This window comes from Ranitomeya variabilis, chromosome 3 (genome assembly GCF_051348905.1).
Source record: "Ranitomeya variabilis isolate aRanVar5 chromosome 3, aRanVar5.hap1, whole genome shotgun sequence".
Lineage (NCBI taxonomy): Eukaryota > Metazoa > Chordata > Amphibia > Anura > Dendrobatidae > Ranitomeya > Ranitomeya variabilis.
The window spans coordinates 765118357-765144500 of record NC_135234.1 but is presented as its reverse complement, the minus strand read 5'-3'; the positions used below and the strand labels follow the sequence as shown (position 1 = coordinate 765144500).

Below are 26144 nucleotides of genomic sequence, written 5' to 3'. Positions count from 1 at the left end.
CCAGGCTGGGGTAATGCTTTTATCTGTTAAACCAAAATTTATAAGCAAAAAAACCAGTCTGAGTCATTATTGATAGGCAGTAAAATTGCAAATTAATTACGTAAAAATCATACAATGTGATTTCCTGGTTTTATTTGTAGATTCTGCCTCTCACAGGTTAAGTGTACATATGATAAAAATTACAGAAAAAAAACAAAAACTTGCAAAAACGGCAGTGTATACTTATTTTCCTCACTGTACAGTTATGGCAAAAAGTGTTGGCACGTATTTCTCCCAGAAAATTATACGTTCTGTTATACACACATTTATTTCCTCTATGTGTATTGGAACAACACACACAAAAAAAAAAAAAACAGAAAAAAAAATTGGACATAATTTCACACAACCCCCCCAAAATGGGAATCACATAATTGCTAGCCCACAATTTTGTAAATGTGCCAACAACTTTGTTTCGAGCACGTGATCCTCGTTCTATCCCAAGCAACAGGTGTGGGCAATGTGAAAATCGCACCTGAAACCAGAAAACAAGGGAAGAAGGCGACTCAATCATTGCATTGTGTCTGTGTGCGCCGCACACACTAAGCATGGAGAACAGGAAGAGGAGAAGAGAACGGTCTGAGGACTTGGGAACCAATATTTTTTTTAAATTTCAATCTCAAGGTCCTTCTCCATTGATCTTGATGTTCCTTTGTCCACAGAGCACAACAATAAAGACGTTTACAACCCATGGCACTGTAGCTCATCTCCCCGGATGTGGACGGCAGAGAAGAATTGATGAAAGGTCGCAATGCAGGATAGTCCGGATGGTGGATAAGCAGCTCCAATCCAGGTCCAAAGAAATTCAAGCTGTCCTGCAGCCTCAGGGAGCATCAGTGTCAGCGCAAACTGTCTACATGTGAATGAAATGAAATGCTATAGGAAGAGACCCAGGAGGACCCCACTGCTGACACACACAGACAAAAAAAAAATCTAGACTGCAGTTTGCCAAAATGCACGTGAGTAAGCCAAAATTCTTCTGGGGAAAGCGTCTTGTGGACAGATAAGAAAGAGATAGAGATTTCTGGAAAAGCACATCATTCTATTGTTTACCAAAAACAGAAAGAGGCCTACAAAGAACAGAACACAGTACCTACAGTCAAATATGGTGGAGGTTCAAAGATGTTTTGGAACTGTTTTACTGCCTCAGGCATTGGGGGCCTTCACTGTATGCAAGGTATCATGGAACCTGAGGATTAACAATGGACTTTGGGTGACAATGTAGTGCCCAGTGTCAGAAAAGCTGGATTTGCATCCTAGGTCCTTACGGCAGGACAATGACACAACCATACTTTAAGAAGCACCAAGAAATGGATGGAAACAAAGCGCTGGAGAGATCTGAAGTGGCAGCAATGAGTCCAGATCTAAATCCCATTGTTCGCCTGCGGAGAGATCATAAAATTGCTGCTGGGAGAAGGCGAAATATAAGACCGGGAGCAGATTGTAAAAGAAGAAGGGTGACCCAAAATTCCCGCTGAGAGGTGTAAGAAGATTGTGAATGGTTATAGGAAGCCATTGATTGCAGGTATTTATTCCAAAAGGTGCAACCAAATATTACGTTGAGGGTGCCAACAATTTTTCGGGTGTTGTGTGAAATTATGTCCTATTTACCTTTTTTTTTTGTATTGCTCCAATATACACAAAGGGAATACATGCGTGTATAACAAATCGTGGCCTTGCATTCACTTCATTTTCTGGACCAATTTCACGGGTGCCAGGACTGTATATTAAACATACCCTGATAACATACAATGTACGGAGCACCTCAGTGTCGATGTATTCTTTCATTATAAATGCGTCACTGCACAATCTCTCATCAGCCATCATCATAGTCATCGTTAGGCCTCGTTCACACGTTCAGTAATCGGTCAGTATTTCACATCAGTATTTGTGAGCCAAAACCAGGACTGGGAGATAATACAGGAGTGGAGACGGGCTTCTATTAGACTTCTTCTCGGATTGTTCCTCTCCTGGTTTGGGCTTATAAATACTGATGGAAAATACTGACCGAATACTGAACCTGTGAACGGGGCCTAATACGGAGATTATTTCCACCATTCATGTTCATCACCATGGAAACCTAGCCATAAACAGATGGCCCATAACAACCAATCAGAGTTCAGCTTTTATTTTCACACAGCAGTTAGCGGAGCTCTGATTGGTTGTCACTGATGCGATGAAAAATGAAAGCAGCGGCCTCATTGGTCGCAGGGGCCTGGAGAGAGGTCGTCAAATATCCGGCACCAGGTTTTGAGCTGAGCGACCACCTTGTGCCCCCGGGGCAGGTGCCAGGGCATTGGAGAACAGCGGATTACCACAGCTGTGGATGGAAATAAAGGGGCACTCCAGCATTTATCACGGCCCTGATGAATAGTGATAAATGCAGGATTGCCGGGACCCCAAACTATTACTACAATGGGGGGTGCCCGGCTCACACCCCACCTGCACTGCTGACGGCTGGTACTCACAGCTGAGGGTTTGCTCCAATTGCACCTTGTCCAGACAATCCTCCGCAGCACCTGATAGTTTGTTACAATGTAACAGTGCAGGAAAACAATACATTCCTGGCCTCTAGAGTCAGACTGGATGCAATTGTAACAAAACCTCAGATCAGTTTTGTTTACATCTAGAAGTTGAGAAAAAAAAAAAGAAGTTAATTCCCTCGACGGTGAGCAGACATCTTGAAAATAGTGAAAAACTGAGGCGTCGGGTCCAGTCCAACGTGCCGGACTTCTCAGTACGTGTAGGTGGATCCGTTTCAGTTCCCAGGTCCATCACGGCAGAAGAGTCACCAAACTTTCCCGGACTCCTGAACAGCACACCCGCCTAGTGATGCGGCTGCAATGGCCGCCATATTGGCTACCCAGCTTTCCCGGGTACGGACATCGCTGGTGAAGGGGCTCATTACAATTAACGTCCTCATAGAAGAGGTCGCCTCAAGGACATGTGGGGCTGTATAGGGCGACATCTGGGGGGGATGATTTATACACATGCCTGTATAGATGTATATAACACCCCCCTCCCCAATGCTCAGTGCTTTCATCTACAGCCCCCTTTACAATCCTCATCCCTCCACCTGTTGCGCCGTACAGTCGGCAGCAGCATCCCACGTCTCCCTCCCCCCGTCCGTCACCTCGGTGATGCTGTGCGCGGCGCCATCGCCTGCGTCCTTCTCCTGCATCTCCTCGGCGCTGTCCCCCGGCGATGCTTCGGCGCTGTCTCCCATCTCTCTCATGTCCTCCAGCGCGATGGTGAACTGGGCGAGCGTCCTCACCATCTGCAGCATGCGGGGTCCTCTGGGTTTCACCGACGCGAGCAAGGACCACGACGAAATAAAATAAAAAAAAAACTAGAATATAAAAAAAAAATATATATGGGGACGCAGCGAAGCCCCCCTATATAACATACAGCAGATTGGGAGGAGGCTTGTTGTTTGGTTATTGCCAGGTTGCTGCAGCCCTGACTCCTCGCTGCTGCTGCTGCATCCTCTGCATGGCGGCAGCTGCTGTTCTGACAGGTGCTGCCGCTGCTGATGCTGCCGCTGCTGATGCTGCTGCCTATGACACAAGCAATCACAGGCAGAGCAGGGAAGGATTAGCAGGGGCTGAGCACCACGTTAACACTTTCACTGGTGGACACATCTGACTATTAGGAATACAGATGTAGCAGAGCAGAGCGTGTCAGGCCGTACGGTAAAGTCACAATGGCGTGGCTGCAGTTTTACATGGGACTGCAGGTGGACCTACCACAGCGAAGGATAATCCGGCCATTGACGCATAGTCTCCCCTCACTGCGCCAATCATCCCGATGACCTCTCCCATTTATATCATCTCACACCCTAATAAACGATCCCGCTCTTTTCGGGACAATTTTCTTTTTTTTTCACTTTGATTCGTTTTCTTTCATGCTGAATCGTTCTCAATTTATATTTGTAGTTTATGGAAAATGATCATCAACTTCCCGATTTGTTCATTTTCCTGCTTATTGACAAAGTCCTAAAAGTAAACAAATAAATCACAGTGGGATAAACTAGAAAAAAAAAAAAGGAAACTGGACTTTAAGCCAAACACCTCTCTGCTGTAGTTTTAAAACGACTTTAAAAAAAAAAAAAAGCCACGTTTGAAATCTCGCTTTTGAAAATTGGGAATAGGCCCCGATGTGGTAAAACACTTCATCAATGATCGTCATTCTGTGCTATTTAAATGTTGTTCCCAAAAAAAAAAAAAAAAAAAAAAGTTATGGATACGAAAAAAGTTGTTTAATGGTTTGTCCAACAGCAGAGACCCCCATAATAAAAAAATGGGGGTCTGGAACCCCAAGCTCTGCATCCCAGTCTTAACTACTGATCCATTCATTGTCTATGGGACTGATAGAAGTACCCCAGTGCAGCAGTCGGCAGTCCCATAGACAATGAATGGCACAGAGGTCCCTGGGCTCCTCCTACAGAGCTCCAGTCCTGGGATTGCTGGATAGAGGGTTGCTGATTGCTGGGGTTTAACTGCTGGGACCCCCAGAAGTACAGAGTACGGAGGTCTGGACCCCGAGGTCTGCAGCCCAGTATTGGGATTGCTGGATTTTATTTTGGGATTAACCCTTTAACTGCAAACGATTAAATCATAAACGGACAATCAAAATGATTTACACCAGATCTGACCAGGATTCAGATTTTTCAGGACGTTGTCTCAAGGACAGAGGTTGGCAGCCCATGCTGGGTGTTGTAGTTTTACAACACATAGCGAGCGACTCGGCAATACTATGGCTGCTGAGCTGATACAATGTAGCAGTGCAGGTAAAAGCTAAGAAACCCTCACCTGTGAGCACACGGTCAGTCCAAATGAGTGACACAAAGAAGAAGGGAGCAGAAGTATGAATGCAGCTCTGGCAGGGAATGCAGTGGGAGTAGAGAAAATGAGAGTGCATGCCGTATATGAGAGTGCGCCATTCTTTATCTTGCATCCCATAGAGATTGCTGTGATATTCCCACAATGGCTACAGTGGGCGAATCCCAGGGTACAGCCACACAGAGAGCGTGCAGCCACTACAGAGAGAGCATGCAGCCGCCACAGAGAGCATATAGTCACACGGAGAGCGTGCAGCCGCCACAGAGAGAGCGTGCAGCCACCACGGAGAGCATACAGACACACGGAGAGTGTGCAGCCGCCACAGAGAGCGTGAACCACCAAGGAGAGCGTACAGACACACAGTGTGTACAGACACACAGTGTGTGCAGCCACCACGGAGAGCGCGTGCAGCCACCACGTAGAGCGCGTGCAGCCACCACGTAGAGAGCGTGCAGCCACCACAGAGAGCGTGCAGCCACCACAGAGAGCGTGCAGCCACCACAGAGAGCGTGCGGCCACCACGGAGAGAGCGTGCGGCCACCACAGAGAGAGCGTGCAGCCGCCACAGAGAGGGCATGCAAATGCCACAGAGAGCGTGCAGCCACCACGGAGAGAGCTTGCAGCCACCACGGAGAGAGCTTGCAGCCACCACGGAGAGAGCTTGCAGCCACCATGGAGAGAGCATGCAAATGCCACAGAGAGTGTGCAGCTATCACAGAGAGCATGCAGCCACCACGGAGAGAGCGTGCAGCCGCCAGAGAGAGAGCGTGCAGCCACCAAGGAGAGCATACAGACACACAGTGTGTGCAGCCACCACGGAGAGAGCGTGCGGCCACCACGGAGAGAGCGTGCAGCCACCACGGAGAGAGCGTGCAGCCACCACGGAGAGAGAGAGCGTGCGGCCACCACAGAGAGAGCGTGCAGCCAAGAGCGTGCAGCCATCACGGAGAGCGTGCGGCCACCACCACGGAGAGAGCGTGCGGCCACCACGGAGAGAGCATGCAGCCAAGAGCATGCAGCCATCACGGAGAGCATGCAGCCATCACGGAGAGAGCATGCAGCCATCACGGAGAGAGCGTGCAGCCACCACGGAGAGAGCGTGCAGCCACCACGGAGAGAGCGTGCAGCCACCACGGAGAGAGCGTGCAGCCACCACGGAGAGAGCATGCGGCCGCCACGGAGAGAGCATGCAAATGCCACGGAGAGAGCGTCCAGCCACCACGGAGAGAGCGTGCAGCCACCATGGAGAGCGTACAGACACCACGGAGAGGCTGGAAAGACGCAGCCACAGTACAGAATATGCTATAGTAAAACACTAAACAGCAAAACCGCCCACCTTCTCCTCAGGAGCAATTCAGAGCTGTAAATATAACGGTTACATATTCAGCTTCCACCACCGTCAGCAAATCAAGCGCTATTGTGGTGGCTGCCTCCAGACACTCACACAATGTAACGGATGATCAGCACCGAAGAGGGCAGCGCCGCGTCTACGTAAACACAGCTGAATCATTGTAGAACTAAACGTTCTGCAACTTCCGAACAGATTTCACCTTTCAATTCAATATTAAGATCTCTGCTTGCTGTTGGAAAATGGAAAGAAGCCTATATACATCTGGAGGCTGAACACCTGTACACAGCTGCGCTGGGGGTTTGCTGCAATTGCATCCAATCCTTTGTGAAATAAATCCTCCCTGGACCTCAGACTGATACATTTCACATGCACTGATACAGTGTAACAAACCCTCAGAGCTGGAGAGACGTGTGTGCTGCTAATGTGCTTATTTCTCTAAACTTGATACAATTGTAACATTAAGGCTATGTGCACACGTCCGGAATGCATGTAGAATTTTCCTGACATAAACCTGAGGTTTTCCGCAGGAATTCTGCATGCGTTTTTTTTCGCGTTTTTTTTGCGTTTTTTCCCCTGCACTCCAAAACAATGGGAAATCTGCAAAAAAATCCGCAAAAAGAATGAACCTGATGCTTCTTTTCACGCAATAGTTTTTTTTGCGGGAAAAAAACGCATCGTGCACAAACATTGCGGAATGCATTCCAAATGATAGGATGCATATCCAAGCGTTTTTTATGCGTTTTTATCGTGAAAAAACGCGCAAAAAATGCAAAAATTCCTGATCGTGCACACATACCCTAAAGATTAGTAGTGATAATGGGGGGGTTTCTTTCACTGACAGCAAGCAGGTATATTGAACATGGTGCCAAAATAAAAGCAAAGTATATTGGAAACTTGTAGATCTTTTCACCGCACAGTGATTGAGCTTTATGTACATGAAGCACCTGATCAGAACACCACCAAAGGGACTACAAGTCCCAGAAAGGCTTTTTTTGTTTTTTTCGAAAGCACTCTATTAAAGAAGAAATTTTTAATTCCCCAGTCCTTTGCTGCCTGTCAGTTGTCACTGCCCTTCTAGCATTCTCTTCATGTTGTAGTTTACCAATATGCAGGATCCATATCTGATTTCAGTTGTCTTTTAAACTATTGGTTGGAGACAAGCTGCCATGATGTCTTCCATACTCAGCACACACAGCCGTGAGATTCCTGCACTCCTATCTAAATATATCACATGTTCAGAGGCAGCAGCAGCAGCATGGAGGATATTATAAAGCAGCACTGAACAGTGCAGATGTGAATCTAGCTCTGGGGTGAGATGACACCAAATAGAAAGCGGCAACATGGAGGAAATTATACAGCAATACTGAGCAGTGTAGATGAGGTCAGATGACGTCTACTAGAAAGCAGCAATATGATGCACATTATTTAGCAGTACTGAGCAGTGTAAATGTGAATCTAGCTCTGGGGTGAGATGACACCTACTAGAAAGCAGCAACATGGAGGAAATTATACAGCAATACTGAGCAGTGTAGATGAGATGACATCAACTAGAAAGCAGCAATATGATGCACATTATTTAGCAGTACTGAGCAGTGTAAATGTGAATCTAACTCTGGGGTGAGATGACGACCTACTAGAAAGCAGCAATATGATGCACATTATTTAGCAGTACTGAGCAGTGTAAATGTGAATCTAACTCTGGGGTGAGATGACGACCTACTAGAAAGCAGCAACATGGAGGAAATTATACAGCAATACTGAGCAGTGTAGATACGGTGAGATGACATCTAATAGAAAGCAGCAATATGATGCACATTATATAGCAGTACTCAGCAGTGTAAATGTGAATCTAGCTCTGGGGTGAGATGACACCTACTAGAAAGCGGCAGCATGGAGGAAATTATACAGCAATACTGAGCAGTGTAAATGAGGTGATATGTCATCCACTATAAAGCCGCAAAATGGTGGACATTATACAGCAGTACTGAGCAGTGTATATGTGAGTCCAGCTCTGGTGTGAGCTAAAACACATACTAAAAAGCAGCAAAATGGATGATATTAAACAACAGTACTGAGCTGTGTAGCAAAAAACCCACAGCTCTGGGGAAGATACACACTTTCTAGGAAGCAGTAACATGGAGGATGTTATACAGCAGTACTGAGCAGTGTAAATGTGAAGCTCCTCCTCTCTCCATTGATTTCAATAGGTAGCTATAATCTGACCACTAAGTGAGCAGACATCAGAGTCTCGTCAAGGGGACGGTTTTTCAGAGCGCATGACAAAATCATGTGGTAGGAGGAAAGGAAGAAATGGCTCATAAGCGGAGAAAAAAAAAGCAGATAGCTCTGATCATATATATTTCCAAAGTTTCTTAAATTCGCTCGTAATATTGAGTTATGCAAAATTTGCTAAAATGACCGTGACAGTTTATGGAGTGGTTACAAGACTACGGAGGAGCAGCGCTGCAGCAGTTTTCTTTATATTCCCCACTGTGTGTGAACACAACCATAGGCAATCCAAGATGTGACACAATGAATCACACCTGTGCAGCAGAGCCCAAGTCATATATATATTATAGATCCATATGTTCCTATAGCAGCGCACGACTCCACAGCTGTTGCAGAACTACAAGACTCAGCATGCTCCATGAAATGAAGCACCTATAGGTCATTACTCATTTCCAAACCATTACAAGTCACCTGCTCCATTGAATTTAGTCTTGATTCTCACAACATAGCAGCTCATCCCACCAGCATAGCATTATTTAAATGGGAGCCCCCCAGACTGGTGAACAAGTCCAACTGCAGCGACACCTGGTGGAGAGTTCAGGTACAGCACAAAGCATAGTTACCAGTTTCACATGAGGGATTGTCCTGTCTTATACTACAAGTCTGCAGTCACTTTATGGGCACATTTCTGATGAAAGATCCCTTAGGCTCATATGTGAAGACCAATACGATCAAGGACCTTGGGAGATTTTGCATTGAGGCGCATGAGTTTCCATTACCCTACTTGCACCCACTTGCAGCAAAGCAAGCAGAGATCTTGAAAATTGTGGGAAATTGCAACAATATATTAGAAAGTTACTTTTTTTTTTTTTTTATAACAGTCTAGGTCATCTAACCACCAGAGCCCACAGTCCATTGGCATCTATTGAGGTTTAATTAATTAATGGTTAATACCAGGTCAGGACCTCCCTATATCATGTGCAACTTGTTAAATGCGAGATCGTAGGGAGAGGTAAGAAACTAGTAGGGGATCAGCACAGAAAATGAGTACACCCACTGGTAAAGCATAGAAGCGCCAGCGCCGGGGGGCTGCGAATAAAGCCCACCCCATGATGAAAAGTGCCCTAACTCTATAATATACTTTCTGCTTCAATTCTTAGCCATTTTCAAGACCTCTGCTTACAGGCAGTGAATATCGACCTTCCTTTTTACGTCATCAGAGCCTTCACCACGCAGACACCCATCCACTAAAAGGACACAATGAAGCCCCCGATTCACTGACAGCAAGCAGCACAAATCCTATTCTCCATTTAGCTTTGTCCTAATTGTATCTGTTTCTGGGAAAGCTGGGTGATGAGCCATATGTAGGGGTTTGTACCCAGCTCGTCCACACTCCTGAATAGTGAAATGGACGAGGTAGCCATGGTGTGTCGGTCTCCACTGCATTTCTGGCGTTCTATTCCTGTAATAGTTCCACAAGTAAATAAGTAAACACGTAAATATTTATGCTACAGAGAATCCGGGATCTGGAGTCTGGAAAAGTAGGGTCCATGTTACACGTATCCAAAACTGGAGCCGGCAGCTGCGATATCGCCGCTCTCCTCGTCTGCAGGTCGGGGGCCCTTTTCCTAAAAATCTAAGCAGATGGCAGTATAATGATGTGACGGGTTTAGAATTGTCAAAAAGCATCAGAGCAATGAGGAAATTCCTGATACATTGTGTCAACACGATGGTTCTATAGTTTGGGGGGTGCAGCGGAGGGGGCAGGAGATGAATTCGGCCTAAAGGGTTCCTCCACATTTTAATGGGACAGGGGAGACTAAACGTCCTGTACCCAATCTATGACAGCAATTACGGAGGGGGTCTGATGAAGATTAGTAGTGACGGGGTTAATGGAGCAATTTTCCCAGTCGGTTCCAGAGATCCTCACACAAACTGGGGGGGCCCGAGAAGGGTCTTTATAATCGACCGCAAAGGACAAAATGTCCTGGAGTTTCCATAAAAAAAGACTCTAAAAATAGTAGAAATATATAAATATCGTCCCAGATTCATCAAGCCTGGCGCTTTGTACTCCGATCGCGATGATTCGCGCACGCGCTCCTATTAATAATGAATATTAGCTGCCGGGAGCCGCCATCAGGAGGATTTATAGGCACGGACATTTCTCTTGTCATTTCCACCATTTTTGTAATGTAAGTTATGATGAATTAATAAAAAAAATGTTGGCAAAGTTGTCCTTAGACTCGCGAGAAAACTAAAAAGTATCTACGCGAGCGCAAGGTATGCAAAAATGTTGCACAATTTCAATTAGTTTTCTCCAGAGTAGGGTCCGGAGTGTCAAGGAAAATTCCCAAAAGTAGCAATTTCCATATTGCAAAATGTAGCGACATAATGACAATTTAAAAATTGTTTTAAAAAAAATTATTGTTTAGGTCAATGGAGTCATAAAGAAACAGTCAAGGAAAAAGGGAGACTAAAGGTAAACCTACTAACCCAAAGTTGGGACAGTTGAGAGCCCCTGGAAAAAAATGCAAACAAACCCAAAATGGCCAATTTTGCACAATATTTGTAAAATTCCCATTCTTGGGTGATGGGATTCTCCCAACATGTTTGTAGGGCGGGTGGAGCATGGCTTTAGTTTGCATTGAGGTCCACCTTCTAACCCAGAATCTATGCAGCTCGAAAAGCATAACCCCACCATGGGCCTGGAACTCTCTGTGTGCCCCAATATACAGATCATCCTGATACCACGTCCGATCCAGTAGGCAGAATAAGGAAAGATACCAAGACTCATCCGACAATGCAGCCAAAGCTGGAAAAACTTCCAGAGACGTCACATTGGGGAAAATCCATCATGGAGTTATTACACCAGGCCGGATGTTCTCCGGGCCCCACACACTCATCTCAACCAAAATCCTACGTGCCTGCGTTATATAATAGACCGGTGAGAGAGAGATCACACAACGAGGCGGTGTAAGCATGCTGCATTTTTGGACGCCATATATTAGGACGTATTCCGATCATCTCAGGGTGTTAGGCTTCCCCTCTATAAGCTATAAATAATACCGCACACCAACATTAAAATGGATATTGCACAGGGGCCTCAATGATTTACCAGAATATTACACTCACTCGTAGACATTTTCCAGTTGCTGCATCTGTCTCATCAAGACTAAAAAGAGAAACAAAGCTGATACTTTTGTCAAAAATGCAGAAAATAATAACTATAATACTGCCCCTATGTACAAGAATATAACTACTATAATACTGCCCCTATGTACAAGAATATAACTACTATAATATTGCTCCTATGTACAAGAATATAACTACTATAATACTGCTCCTATGTACAAGAATATAACTACTATAATACTGCTCCTATGTACAAGAATATAGCTACTATAATACTGCCCCTATGTACAAGAATATAACTACTATAATACTGCTCCCTATGTACAAGAATATAACTACTATAATACTGCCTCTATGTACAAGAATATAACTACTATAATACTGCTCCCTATGTACAACAATATAACTACTATAATACTGCCCCTATGTACAAGAATATAACTACTATAATACTGCTCCCTATGTACAATATAACTACTATAATACTGCTCCTATGTACAAGAATATAACTACTATAATACTGCCCCTATGTACAATAATATAACTACTATAATACTGCCCCTATGTACAAGAATATAACTACTATAATACTGCCCCTATGTACAAGAATATAACTACTATAATACTGCCCCTATGTACAACTATGTACAAGAATATAACTACTATAATATTGCTCCTATGTACAAGAATATAACTACTATAATACTGCTCCTATGTACAAGAATATAACTACTATAATACTGCTCCTATGTACAATAATATAACTACTATAATACTACCCCCTATGTACAAGAATATAACTACTATAATACTGCTTCTATGTACAAGAATATAACTACTATAATACTGCTCCCTATGTACAAGAATATAACTACTATAATACTGCCCCTATGTACAAGAATATAACTACTATAATACTGCTCCCTATGTACAAGAATATAACTACTATAATACTGCTCCTATGTACAAGAATATAACTACTATAATACTGCCTCCTATGTACAAGAATAGAACTACTATAATACTGCCCCTATGTATAAGAATATAACTACTATAATACAGCTCCTATGTACAAGAATATAACTACTATAATACTGCCCCTATGTACAAGAATATAACTACTATAATACAGCTCCTATGTACAAGAATATAACTACTATAATACAGCTCCTATGTACAAGAATATAACTACTATAATACAGCTCCTATGTACAAGAATATAACTACTATAATACAGCTCCTATGTACAAGAATATAACTACTATAATACTGCTTCTATGTACAAGAATATAACTACTATAATACTGCTCCCTATGTACAAGAATATAACTACTATAATACTGCCCCTATGTACAAGAATATAACTACTATAATACTGCTCCCTATGTACAAGAATATAACTACTATAATACTGCTCCTATGTACAAGAATATAACTACTATAATACTGCCTCCTATGTACAAGAATAGAACTACTATAATACTGCCCCTATGTACAAGAATATAACTACTATAATACAGCTCCTATGTACAAGAATATAACTACTATAATACTGCCCCTATGTACAAGAATATAACTACTATAATACAGCTCCTATGTACAAGAATATAACTACTATAATACTGCTCCTATGTACAAGAATATAACTACTATAATACTGCCTCCTATGTACAAGAATATAACTACTATAATACTGCTCCTATGTACAAGAATATAACTACTATAATACTGCCTCCTATGTACAAGAATATAACTACTATATAATACTGCTCCTATGTACAAGAATATAACTACTATAATACTGCTCCTATGTACAAGAATATAACTACTATAATACTGCCCCTATGTACAAGAATATAACTACTATAATACTGCCTCTATGTACAAGAATATAACTACTATAATACTGCTCCTAGGTACAAGAATAGAACTACTATAATACTGCTCCTATGTACAAGAATATAACTGGGTTTTTAAGATTGATAATGTTTATCAGAACCAGGTATAATGTTTTTTCTCGTGTGAATATGTGTTTTTCTACATCAGAAGTGACATATTCTTCAGGATCCCTCTTGGCTCCAAATTCTACGATATGACAGTTCACCCCCTGCTTTATTCTTACTTCTGGATGACCGCTCTCTGACAGCTGTTATCAGTTCTTCGTCAGAAGACACAGTATGGAGGGTCAGTGAAGGTGCACACCATACGGGTACCTTTTGGTTGTAGTGGTGTCATCAGTCACATTTAGACCTTCCATATCTCATCATTCTCGGAGGACAGAATGTACAGAAGCTGTAATGGAATGTCCAAAACGTGAAACGCGTTTCAGGAATGATCTCCCCCCACAATGTAAAACTTAGTAACTGGAATCCACATGACTGGAAGTGTTGTCATACTATAGCGGTGTGATGGAGGCTGTTACTCAACATTTGTAAAAGACTAGTAGTAGAGAGAGTGGTATATCTTCCAATAATAAAATGTAGCAGCATCTAAATTAGTGTCATAAGGTATGGTGACTAAATAACAGTGCCATACAGTATAGTACGTACATAACAGTGCCATACAGTATAGTACACACATAACAGTGCCATACTGTATAGTACATACATAACAGTGCCATACAGTATAGTACGTACATAACAGTGCCATACAGTATAGTGCATACATAACAGTGCCATACAGTATAGTACCTACATAACAGTGCCATACAGTATAGTATATAAATAACAGTGCCATACAGTATAGTGCATACATAACAGTGCCATACAGTATAGTGCACACATAACAGTGCCATACAGTATAGTACATACATAACAGTGCCATACAGTATAGTACGTACATAACAGTGCCATACAGTATAGTACGTACATAACAGTGCCATACAGTATAGTACGTACATAACAGTGCCATACAGTATAGTACGTACATAACAGTGCCATACAGTATAGTACATACATAACAGTGCCATACAGTATAGTACATACATAACAGTGCCATACTGTATAGTACATACATAACAGTGCCATACAGTATAGTATATAAATAACAGTGCCATACAGTATAGTGCATACATAACAGTGCCATACAGTATAGTGCACACATAACAGTGCCATACAGTATAGTGCACACATAACAGTGCCATACTGTATAGTACGTACATAACAGTGCCATACAGTATAGTGCATACATAACAGTGCCATACAGTATAGTGCATACATAACAGTGCCATACAGTATAGTGCATACATAACAGTGCCATACAGTATAGTACCTACATAACAGTGCCATACAGTATAGTATATAAATAACAGTGCCATACAGTATAGTGCATACATAACAGTGCCATACAGTATAGTGCACACATAACAGTGCCATACAGTATAGTGCACACATAACAGTGCCATACAGTATAGTACATACATAACAGTGCCATACAGTATAGTACGTACATAACAGTGCCATACAGTATAGTACGTACATAACAGTGCCATACAGTATAGTACGTACATAACAGTGCCATACAGTATAGTGCATACATAACAGTGCCATACAGTATAGTACCTACATAACAGTGCCATACAGTATAGTATATAAATAACAGTGCCATACAGTATAGTGCATACATAACAGTGCCATACAGTATAGTGCACACATAACAGTGCCATACAGTATAGTACATACATAACAGTGCCATACAGTATAGTACATACATAACAGTGCCATACAGTATAGTACGTACATAACAGTGCCATACTGTATAGTACATACATAACAGTGCCATACAGTATAGTACGTACATAACAGTGCCATACAGTATAGTACATACATAACAGTGCCATACAGTATAGTACGTACATAACAGTGCCATACAGTATAGTGCACACATAACAGTGCCATACAGTATAGTACATACATAACAGTGCCATACAGTATAGTACATACATAACAGTGCCATACAGTATAGTACACACATAACAGTGCCATACTGTATAGTACATACATAACAGTGCCATACAGTATAGTACGTACATAACAGTGCCATACAGTATAGTGCATACATAACAGTGCCATACAGTATAGTGCATACATAACAGTGCCATACAGTATAGTACCTACATAACAGTGCCATACAGTATAGTATATAAATAACAGTGCCATACAGTATAGTGCATACATAACAGTGCCATACAGTATAGTACGTACATAACAGTGCCATACAGTATAGTACATACATAACAGTGCCATACAGTATAGTACATACATAACAGTGCCATACAGTATAGTGCATACATAACAGTGCCATACAGTATAGTACATACATAACAGTGCCTGTTATGATCCTTAGTGGCTGAGGATCACAGAACTGACCAGCTAAGTAACTGAACATAGGACGAGCTCTAGGGAGGTGGTAACTGGACTGACCGCAATCCTGATCCTAACCGCACACACTAAAGGTAGCCGGTGAACGTGCCTAGAATTCTTAGACGTCTCGACACAGCCTGAGAAACTAGCTACCCCTATAGAGAAAGTAAAGACCTCACTTGCCTCAGAGAAATAACCCCAAAGATAAAGAAAGCCCCCCACAAATAATAACGGTGAGGTAAGGGGAAAATACAAACGTAGAAATGAAACAGATTTAGCAAATGAGGCCCGCTAATCACTAGATAGCTGAAGATAGATAGGAAGCTGTGCGGTCAGTAGAAAACCCTATACAAAATATCCACGCTGAGAGTTCAAGAACCCCCACACCAACTAACGGTGTGAGGGGAGAAACCCAGCCTCCTAGAGCTACCAGCAAGCGAGGAAATCACATATTAGCAAGCTGGACAAAACTCATCATTAACAAGAAACATATTGAACACTGATGAGCAAAAAATGAACAAACAGAAACTTGGCTTCTCTTGGAGAGACTGATAACGAATGTAGTCAGGAGAGATCAGAATAGCACTGAATACATCGACAGCAGGCAACAACTGAAGGTCCAGGTGAGCTAAATAGGAAACCAACTAGCAGATAACGAGACAACTGATCCCAGCCACAGACCCGCAGAATGACAAAAAGAGCCACCAGAGGGAGCCCAAAGATAGCACTCACACAGTACCACTTGTGACCACAAGAGGGAGCCCAAGAACAGAGTTCACAACAAGTGCCACACAGTATAGTACATACATAACAGTGCCATACAGTATAGTGCATACATAACAGTGCCATACAGTATAGTACATACATAACAGTGCCATACAGTGTAGTACAGACATAACAGTGCCATACAGTATAGTGCATACATAACAGTGCCATACAGTATAGTACATACATAACAGTGCCATACAGTATAGTACGTACATAACAGTGCCATACAGTATAGTACATACATAACAGTGCCATACAGTATAGTACGTACATAACAGTGCCATACAGTATAGTACGTACATAACAGTGCCATACAGTATAGTACATACATAACAGTGCCATACAGTATAGTACATACATAACAGTGCCATACAGTATAGTGCACACATAACAGTGCCATACAGTATAGTGCACACATAACCGTGCCATACAGTATAGTACACAAAAGTGCCATACAATGTACAGTATCAAAATACAACTGCTACAATAAATCATATACAAATGAAGAATCACCTTTAAGAACTAAGTAAGACCTCCTCAAAGAAAAGGTGAAAAAAAATGACGTACACAAAAACAATGTAATAAAACTGTATAATGTTTATTAGATATTGTTAAAAAAAACACATTAAAAAAGGGGAAAACCAAAAACATCAGAACAATACACATAAAACCCCCCATAGTGCAATATTTGGAGAGGGCTAAATGGACACAATTAAGAAGGGGTACACTCAGCAATAAATCCTCTAGTACATAGCCAATATTTCTTTTGCACACATGCATTCAGTAAAGATTAAGATATGGCAACAAAAGATAACGAGAAAAATAACATAAGTACCCTATAACATCAAATAGTCCATACCCAGTAATATCCTGGAGCTAACAGGATACTACTGGGTATGGACTATTTGATGTTATAGGGTACTTATGTTATTTTTCTCGTTATCTTTTGTTGCCATATCTTAATCTTTACTGAATGCATGTGTGCAAAAGAAATATTGGCTATGTACTAGAGGATTTATTACTGAGTGTACCCCTTCTTAATTGTGTCCTTTTAGCCCTCTCCAAATATTGCACTATGGGGGGTTTTATGTGTATTGTTCTGATGTTTTTGGTTTTCCCCTTTTTTAATGTGTTTTTTTAACAATATCTAATAAACATTATACAGTTTTATTACATTGTTTTTGTGTACGTCATTTTTTTTCACCTTTTCTTTGAGAATGTACAGTATCAGCTAAATAATAGTTCCATATGGTATGGTGCCTACGTAATAGAACCATGCAGCATAGTGCCTTAGTAACAGTGCTATAAACTATATTGCGTACATATAGTGCCTTATAAAAGTCTTCATACCCAGTAAACTTTTACACATTTGTTCGCATTACACCCACAAACTTAAATGTATTTTATTGAGATTTTATGTGAAACCAACAAAAAGTATTTGTGAGATGTAAAGGAAATTACACAAGGTTTTCTTATTATTTTAAAAATATAAATCTGAAAATTGAGAGATGCATTTGTGTTCAGCCCCCTTTAGTCTGATACCCCTAAGCAACATCCTGAGTGACCAATTGCCTCCAGAAGTCACATAAGTAGGCCACCTGTGTGTAATTTATCCTCAGTATAACTACAGCTGTGCTAAGAAGGCCTCAGAGGTTTGTGTGAGAACATTAGAGATCAAATGGAATCGTGAAAATCAAGGAGCCCACCAGACAGGTCAGGGATAAAGTTGTGGAGGAGAGTAAAGCAGGGTTAGGTTATAAAAAACAGCACAAGCTCTGAACATCTCACGGACCATTGCTCAATCCATCATCCAAAAATGGAAGGAGTAAGGCAGAACTGCAAGCCAACCAAAACATGGCCGTCTACCCAAACTGACATCCCAAGCAAGGAGAGCATTGATTAGAGAAGCAGCCAAAAGGTTGATGATCACTCTGTAGGGGCAGCAGAGATTCACAGCTCAGGGCAAAGAATCTGTCAACAGGACAACTATTAGTCGTATACTCCGCAAATTTAGCCTTTATGGAGAATGGTAAGACGAAAGCCATTTTTGAAAGCGTAGGGGGCACAATGAGAATGTGCAGGAAGTGGCTCTGGTCAGATGAGACCAAGGGAAACTTTTGGGGCTAAGTGCAGAACGCAACAAGCGACAGAATAATTATATTGCACATCACCCTGAAAACACCATCCCCACTGTCAGACATGGTGGTGGCAGCATCATTCTGTGGGGATGCTTCTCACAAGCAGAGACAGGGAAGCTAGTCAGAATTCATGGGAAGATGGATGGAGCTAAATACCGAGCAATCCTAGAGGAAAACCTGTTAGAGGTTGCAAACGACTTGAGATTGGGGAGTAGGTTCACCTTCCAGCAGGATAACGACCCTAAACATCTTGCCAGATGTATGAATACTTTTTCAAGGAACTGTAAGTATTTTATAGGGTAGAGTCTAACAGTTCCAGTCATCATAGTACTGAAATAATAGCGCCATACAGAATAATGGCTCCAGGCAGCCAAAGGAAATGGCTAAACTTGCCAGAATAAGCCGTAGTTAATGCAGCTGATGTGCTCCATGAAACACCTAGAGCCCAAACCTTCCAAGAAGCAAAATCATCAACAAAGATCTAACCAGGTGGATTGGCCATGCAAAAAGTTATTTTTTACTTTTTAATATCTTCTCTTTTTTTTGCAATTTTTAGTTATTTTAAGCTGTAATGAATACCAAACATACTTTATTGGGCAATGTTTAAGTCACGGGTCACTTTGGCAACTCAGAATACCTCCCTATATACTGTAGATACCAGAAAGTACAAGATTTGCCCTAAAAAGAGTTTCAAGTAGGTCTCGGCACAAGGGGGAAGTGTTACATTCCCGGCTTGACATCTGGCTAAGGAGATGATGACGAAGAGATTGGGGAATAATATCCGAGAAGGGCAGCCATAAATCATTCTGCTGTGAGCAACATCAAGAAGAACGGTTTCTTCACTCCCTAACCCAAGACTTAGAGGAAATTCCTTGCGTGTTTCATCTCTATGTCCTATTTTTAGGAGGAGTAAAAACGTTTTGTTTTTTTTTATTTTTAGATTTCATTTTCACTGGCTCCAAACACAATATCTCCTGTAATGAGATTGATGAAGCCCGGCCATCACTGTCATCAGGAAAGAGGTACAGATCTCAATACCTAAAATAGCGGATATCTACATAAAACACCTATTGACCATGGGCATAAGGAGCTTAACAAGTTATCACATGGCCAGACGGCAACTTAGTTAATGGGGCCCCACCATCAGCAACAGGGGAGCTTATAAGATACAAAATATCTATCTTTTCCTGCTTGAAATTTTCATTAGACTCAAAGCAAAGCAGCTTGTGGGAGATCCTAGTACTGGGTCCGCCCACGAGGAGCTATCAGCTCCAAAACAACTGTTGGTTTGCTAATTAAAAGGTGTTTGTAAAATGTTAATGGATAGCAGCTGATTTAATGTTCTGGTTAGTGGGAATAGAAGTTATAACAGGTTATTTGAGTTGTAGAAAGCATAGTTTAGAGCTTATTTCTCATCTGAATTTCATCCGTAAGCTCCAGTCTGACCAGCGGTCTCGTGACCTGGACGAAAAGTCTCATCGGCATATATGCACACCAAGGAAAGTTCAGCATCTGTATGATGCCTTAATAAAGCATCTGCCATTTGGGCTTTTCGGGAGCCAAAAGAACTGTAGACATATGATTGTGTGATCGCCATTGATCCTCTGGGGGTCAACATAGCGCTAAGATAGAGAAGTCATACATCACAGTGTATGGTGTAGACAAGAGACACTTATCCGTCGTTGTGGACCTCCTCTCACTAACTCGCACACTACGCCGACGAAAGCTCTTTTATGAGAAAGAAGACTCCGGGCTCCATCTGAACTGGACACGGGTGAAAAATAAAAGCACAGCTGTTCGTGTGAGAACGTTTTCTGCTTTCATCATCATCATTCACCCCTGGGAGCCCTAGAACCTTTGGTTACTCAGTAGTCTGCTATGCAAATGGATCTAAGGCACAGGGAGAATCATTATGGCCGCCCTGAGAGTCCCAAAAGGTGTTTTGAATTTTTCAGAAATATGCAAACTACATTTTAATTTTATTCCTGGTGACTTTTTAAAATTAGCCGTTGTGTGTTTAGAAGAATAATACCACTATTTCTGACCATTAAATGGCTTGTATCCTGCATTTTTCACTGGTTTTCTCCTTTGCAGGCTCCATCGCTAATTTTCAGCTAGTGGGTAGAGACTAAGTGTCATGATGTTTTCCATACACTGTACATACAGACATGAAGGATTCCTGCTCTCCTCTGTGTAGCACATGTTCAGTAGCTGCAGCAACTGAGCAGTGTAGAAGTGAATCCAGCACTTGAGATAAAACACGTACTAGACTGCTACAGCAGTATGGAGGACATTATGTACAAGTACTGAGCAGTTTAGCTGTGAATCCAGCTTTTGGAAGAGATAAAACATTTATTGGAAAGGAAAAACAGCATGGAAGTCATTATTCAGCGGTACTGAGCAGTGTAGCAGTGAATCCAGCATTGTGATGACGTACTACACTTACTAAAAAGAAACAACATAGAGAATATTATACAGCAGTAACAGTACTAAGCGATGCAGCTGTAAATACAGCTGGGTGATATAAAATACTTTGTGGGGCATTCCAATATTCAATTGGATTCCCCTGACCTGTAATCACTGTTCCCAGTACAGCCAGCATATGAGGCTTCACAAGCATCTAATAAAGATTCTTCCATGCCACATACCCTCCCCCTCTACAACTTCCAACCCCTTTACAATTTTTTCCTGACCCCCTCATTTTATCTACAGTACCTCCTGTTGCAAAAATAATGAATAATTGGCTACACGCCTATTTTGTCATGGGTCAAAAATGCCCTGAGTGTTGCTCAGAGATCTTCATTTACCTCAGTACCATCTATAACTGTTAAAAAGCCCGCGGGCGCAGCGCCTGGTGGCGTTATTGAAAGGAATTCAGAAGGCGTTTGGCCCTACAGCCACATTTGGGATGGTAGCTTAAAGCCACAGATACATGGCTTCGGTTAATGCTGGCCCAGAAGGCCATGACTTCTTTTCAGTCAGCGGTTCCAATGCCGGCATTGGGTCAGAGGCGGTCTGCAGACCTGGCTCGTGCTGGGTGTTTAGTGAAGGTCACTGCTGCTTTTACGGACTCTGTCAATACGACCATGAGTGCTCCTGACCGTGTGTCTGTGTGAAAAACCTACAGACATGTCCATATTTATCAGCAGCACGGACAAAATGTGTACCTCACACGTGCACACTAATGGCACACAGATGACATCCACGTATCATCAGCGTGACACGTACCGGCACCTGGGAAAAAGCAGTACAGTTCTCGCTGATCCCAGGTGCCGGCTGCTGAAGGCCGCTCTCATCATTGTCACTTGGTTTCCCTGAGATCAGCGCGACCAGACGACAATGATGGGAGTTGTATTCAGCAGCAGCTGTGTCCCTCCTGTGTAAAATAAATAATTAAATGACAAAATTTGGCATGGGCTCCTACGTAATTTTCATAACCAGCAAAGGGAAAGCCGATGGCTGGGAGCAGATGTTAATAATCTAATAATCTGGAAAGGGGACAATATCCCGAAAGGTTCCCAGGTTATTAAAAACAGCTCACAGCTGTCTGCTTAGCCTTTAATGGTGAATTTATGGGGGATCCCAGAAAAAAATGACCCAGGGTCCTCCTATAAGTTCAAATAAGCAAAGGCTAAACAGACAGCTGTGGGTTTATATTAATAGCCTGGAAAGGGTCCAGAGATATTGGCCCCCTCCCAGGTTACCAACATCAGCTCTCAGCTGCCCCAAAAATCTTAGCCTCACTCTTCTAACTTGCCCTGTGGCAAATCCTAGGGGAGGCTAACAGACATAGAGCAAAAACGTGTGGTCTGTGGCCACGTGGTGCAATAACTATAAGAACCATCAACACTACAGAGAGATTTCTGGTGATTCTAGCCAGTGGAGACATTTGTCATACCTATGCTAGCACAAGAGCACTACAAACCTAGGCAAAAGCACTATAGGCCGAAGCTCGTCACTGAGTGATCTGTTATTTATGTTTTAAATGATACTACTGAATCCTGAAATATTTGTAAACTCTATTATCGTTCACAATATCTGATAAAGATTACCTTTATAAAGCCGCGATCTCCTGTAATAAAGTATAATATAGTCTAATGATCTCACACTGTATGTGGTGTTAATAGAGCACGTGCCTTATGTATTATATTTATTAAAGTTATTTTTTACTTTAGGGGTCTTTAATTCGGAATCTTTTGCCTTAGGCAGTTTGGAAATAAAGTTATTGGTAACCTACGCTGATCCTAGGAATGAAATCATTGGTGTCATCAGTCACTATAACGTAACAGCACCAACTCTGCGCAGGTCCGTCAGCTTCTATCTCACCTCTCCATAGACTATAGTCGGCAGCTATTTAAGGAATATTTTGTCTATTGCTGTGGTTACAAGAAGCTGGGTTGCTGAGGATGATGAGCGCTGTGATCCAGAAATACACAGAGATGATGCTCCTCAGGTTGGTATCTGCAGTCAGGGTCTACATGCCCATGTTTAGTGAAGCCAAACGCTGTCAGGACTCTGAACATTTTTTATTACCTTTTGTGCATTACTACCCTTTTCCAAGATGGCGTCTTTGGTCTCATGTGCACTGTGTCTTCCTGCTATAAAACTCCACCCCAGCCTTCAGTCTGTGCTAGAGTATTCTGCCTTGCATCCAGCTCCTGACCTCTGGTTACTCCCTGGCTATACGCCTGCTCCTGTGAACCTGTGTGGTGATCCTGCTACTCTGCTCTGAGTTGCTGCTGCATACACCAGTTCCAGAAATCCTCCTTCATCTGCTGCTCGTGTTTACTTCCATCTGCATTTGCTGGACATGTAAGCTGTTGCTGCTCTGCAAGAACCTGAGACTATTACCCAGGCCTCCCTGGTTGAGCTAAGATATTAATTGAACTGCCTTATAAGCATATCTATCTGTGTTTGGACTAAAACAAGGACTTATTCGTGTCAAGTATCCTCAAGAATAATTGTGCTTCATAGACTTTCTGCGTGACTGCATTTTCCTCTGAAGTTCCTATAGACTGCTGAGCTGCATTTAATATTTACTCCAAGTGTTATGGACTTGAGTTTCTCTCTGCACCTGTTTGAATCACCGTGTGACAATATAGACTTTACCACTTATAAAACTGTGTCCTGTAGTTGTCTTGTTCCATGCAAAGAGTCTCCTGAGTTATCCCCTATAATTATTACAAACGCATTTCTCCATTTTGGCATGGGTCACCACCACGTCCGGCCCACGTCGGGGTACAGGATAATGACACTGACAATCGGGGTACAGAATAATGTCGCTGACACTCGGGGTACAGGATAATGACACTGACATTCGGGGTACAGGATAATGACACTGACACTCGGGGTACAGGATAATGACACTGACACTCTGGGTACGGGATAATGACGCTGACATTCGGGGTACAGGACAATGACACTGACACTTGGGGTACAGGATAATGACACTGACACTCTGGGTACGGGATAATGACGCTGACACTCGGGGTACAGGATAATGACACTGACACTGCGGGTACAGGATAATGACACTGACACTCGGGGTACAGGGTAATGACACTGACACTGGGGGTACAGGATAAAGACACTGACCCTTGGGGTACAGGATAATGACACTGACACTCGGGGTACAGGATAATGACACTGACACTGGGGGTACAGGATAATGACACTGACACTAGGGTACAGGGTAATGACACTGACACTGGGGGTACAGGATAATGACACTGACACTCAGGGTACAGAATAATGACACTGACACTGGGGGTACAGGATAATGACACTGACACTGGGGTACAGAGTAATGACACTGACACTGGGGGTACAGGATAATGACACTGACACTGGGGGTACAGGATAATGACACTGACACTGCGGGTACAGGATAATGACACTGACACTTGGGGTACAGGATAATGACACTGACACTCGGGGTACAGGATAATGACACTGACACTCGGGGTACAGGGTAATGACACTGACACTCGGGGTACACGGTAATGACACTGACACTCGGGGTACAGGATAATGACACTGACACTCGGGGTACAGGATAATGACACTGACACTCGGGGTACAGGGTAATGACACTGACACTGGGGGTACAGGATAATGACACTGACCCTTGGGGTACAGGATAATGACACTGACACTCGGGGTACAGGATAATGACACTGACACTGGGGGTACAGGATAATGACACTGACACTAGGGTACAGGGTAATGACACTGACACTGGGGGTACACGACAATGACACTTGGGGTACAGGATAATGACACTGACACTTGGGGTACAGGATGATGATGCTGACACTTGGGGTACAGGATGATGACACTCGGGGTACAGGATAGCGACACTGACACTCGGGGTACAGGATAATGACACTGACACTAGGGTACAGGGTAATGACACTGACACTGGGGGTACACGATAATGACACTTGGGGTACAGGATAATGACACTGACACTTGGGGTACAGGATGATGATGCTGACACTTGGGGTACAGGATGATGACACTCGGGGTACAGGATAGCGACACTGACACTCGGGGTACAGGATAATGACACTGACACTAGGGTACAGGGTAATGACACTGACACTGGGGGTACACGATAATGACACTTGGGGTACAGGATAATGACACTGACTTGGGGTACAGGATGATGATGCTGACACTTGGGGTACAGGATGATGACACTCGGGGTACAGGATAGCGACACTGACACTTGGGGTACAGGATAATGACACACTGGAAGAGTCTAGGTTTGCAGGATCTAGGTCTGTAAACAGATGTGTGAGACGTGATCTGTACACACACGGCTCGCAGCTATATTGGCAGGAAGACAAATATTGGGTTGTCAGAGTGATGACAGACCATGGTGCTGGTGACTGGAGCCATAAGCTGTATGTGAGGTGGTCACCAAATTACAGCAGCAGACGATCCCCTGACACCAGACCACCACACGATCACCTGACTCCAAATCACCACACGATCACCTGACACCCGACCACCACACGATTACCTGACTCCAGACCACCACATGATCACCTGACTAGAGACCTCCGCACAATCACCTGACACCAGAACACCAGGCGATCCCCTGACACCACCACATTACCTGACTCTAGACCACCACACGATCCCCTAACACCAGCCCACCACATATCACCTGACTCTAGACTGCCACACGATTCCGACACCACACCACCACATTATTACCTGACTCTAGACCACCACGCAATCCCCTGACACCAGACCACCACATTATCACCTGACTCTAGAC

At 42.9% G+C, this 26144-nt stretch overlaps 1 protein-coding gene across 1 annotated transcript in view; it reads right to left on the bottom strand.

Moving 5' to 3' along the window:
* The window catches only part of ARHGEF17 (Rho guanine nucleotide exchange factor 17), a 190162-nt gene that overhangs the window by 88541 nt on the left and 75477 nt on the right, over positions 1 to 26144 (bottom strand). The window lies entirely within an intron of this gene.